Source organism: Apodemus sylvaticus, chromosome 13, assembly GCF_947179515.1.
Source record: "Apodemus sylvaticus chromosome 13, mApoSyl1.1, whole genome shotgun sequence".
In the NCBI taxonomy this organism is placed as follows: domain Eukaryota; kingdom Metazoa; phylum Chordata; class Mammalia; order Rodentia; family Muridae; genus Apodemus; species Apodemus sylvaticus.
In genome coordinates, this window is record NC_067484.1 from 4,515,864 (window position 1) to 4,518,458 (window position 2,595).

The 2,595-nt window shown below is 57.1% G+C and overlaps 1 pseudogene; it reads right to left on the reverse strand.

Moving 5' to 3' along the window:
* Positions 1–703: 703 nt before the first annotated feature.
* Positions 704–832, reverse strand: LOC127664252 (uncharacterized; annotated as a pseudogene).
* Positions 833–2,595: the final 1,763 nt, after the last annotated feature.

The window sequence follows — 2,595 nt, forward strand, 5'->3', positions numbered from 1 at the left end:
CTAGATAGTGATTTCCAGGGCTATGTAGAGACTCCCCTGCCTGCCCCAACTAAGTCAATGAACAGGAAAAATATAACTATAATTATTAACCTGGGATAAAACAATCAAGGGAAGGTGGTGCTGGTGCCTGGTTTATGGTCTCTCTGTCTGTCTCTGTCTGTCTGTCTCTCCTCTCTCTCATTCCCCCCCCTCTCTCTCTCTCTCTGTCACTCTCTGTCTCTGTCTCTCCTTTCTCATTCCTCTCTCTCTGTCTCTCCTCTCTCTCTCTGTCTCTCCTCCCTCTCTCTCCTTCCTCTCCTTTCTCTCTTTCCCCCTCTCTCCTCTCTCTCTTTCTGTCTCTCCTCTCTCTCTCTCTCTCTCTCTCTCTCTCTCTCTCTCTCTCTCTCTCTCTCTCTCTCTCCCCAGGTGTGTACCTGCCTGCCTTGCTGAACACTGTATTATGTAATAAACTCAGTAGTTTTAGAAGTCAGGAGCTGGAAATATGCAGATAAGATTGTGGGGTGCACTGGGCAGTGGGAAGCAGAGGCAGGTGAATTTCTGAGTTCGAGGCCAGCCTGGTCTACAGAGTGAGTTCTAGGACAGCCAGGGCTACACAGAGAAACCCTGTCTCTAACGCCCCCCACCCCAAAGAAACCTGAGTGGCCGGCTGTGGTCCTGACAGTGACCAAAAGCAAGAGAGGACACGACGGGGCGGAGTCCAAAAAGCCTACAGCACCCGGTATTTCCAGGTGGTCTCCCATCTAAGTACTAACCAGGCCCGACCCTGCTTAGCTTCCGAGATCAGACGAGATCGGGCACAATCGGGCTCGTTCAGGGTGGTATGGCCTTAGACGACGGCTGCCGCTCGGGAAAGCCCCAAGAGCCTACTGCCGGCGCCCGCCTGCCCGCCTGCCCGCCCGCCCGACGCCGAGCCCACGTGAGTCCAAGGCCCCGCAGACAAATGCACTGTACCGCACCGCACACCAAGAAATGCACGCACGCACGCACGCACGCACGCACGCAGGCACACACACACACACGCACGCACGGCCCTCGGCCCGGCCCGAGCCCCACATACACTCGCCAGCCCACACTGCCAGCCTACAACCTCCCCGAACCCCTTCTGCTCTCCTCTGGCCACCCGGATGGAGCAAGGGCCCAGACAGTGAGTGCCAGCCTTGGCCCCACAGAGATCTCTCCTTCTCCTGCTCCTCCCCTCCCCTCCCCTCCCCTCCCCTCCCCTCCCTCCTTGAAGGTTCTTGGACCAGCGTCCTCACCCACCCGTGACTTCCTCTTGCCCCAGATGCACGAGGAGGACTAGGAGGACGGTCCAGCTTCTGGAATCTCGAATCGGGGACGCTGGGCCCCACCTCGCTCACTGCACCGTCCGTCCCTCTGTCCCTCTCTCCCTCCGTCCATCCCCGGACTGGGACCCTCAGCCTGGACACGCACGGGAATTCGACCGACTGTGGATGGCTGGCATCCCATCCCACCCAGCATCCGCACAGCCACACCCAGCAGCACAGGCTAGCCCAGGAGCCAGGCACTCTCCCTGCCCTCCCTTTGGAGCGAGCAGGCGCACACACAATACCCACACAGGGGCACAATGCGCCTGACACAAGCAAGGGCTCGCGGGCGCACACGGGCGAGAAAGCGCGACGGCCCAGACACACTACTGATGCACGGAGGTGGGAACTTGAGGACTGGTTACACACATGCCTGCGCACACACGCACATTCACGCACTCACAAGCATGATCGCACTGCGCGGGCCCGTGCGAGCGCTTCCAGCCCCAAAGCAAACATGCCATCACACATACACACACATATATACACACAGCACTCCCACACTAGCGGGCTGGCACACCCACCCAATCCCCCACGCACACACACACACACACACAATTGTGTGTACTGGCTGATAAGAGCAAGTATGCAGGAAGGGCCCTCATGCTACACACACACACACACACACACACACACACACACACACACACAGAGGCACATTAGCAGAAGGTAGGATGACAACACACACTCACACCCGTCACACAGTCTCCTTCTTGCTCTTACACCCACACATACCAGCACATGAACTCACGCACCAGGGTCTACCAATTCACTCACACATAAATGTGCTAATCCTCTCAATATTCACCCTTGCAACATTAGACAGAGACAGACAGACAGACAGACAGACAGACAGACAGACAGAGACACAAGACACAAGCAGACACATTGTCACAGGCCCCCACAGCTCCCTAGACCTCTTAAGGCAGGCTAAAGAGGTGGGTGGTGGCTGGGTTCCTCGGGGACTCCTCCCAAGGAGAGGGCGAGGGCGAGGGGTGGAGTAGCCTTTTCTGCCCCCCTTACTGGGCAAGGTGGAATCCCCGTGTGGTTTGGGTGGGTGTTAGAGTCCAATCTGGGCTTGGTCAAATGGGGACAGGGTTGTGTTGCTGTACATTAAGGTGACTGTTGCTTACAATCCCCATGATTCTGCTGTGCTTGCCAGCTCTCTGTAATGGATCCCACAGGAATCCTGAGACCAGACACCCAAGCCTGTGCTGCCTCAAGCAGTGTATATTGTGTTCATCCCCCAGCATCCCTCCTTTGTCTGCCC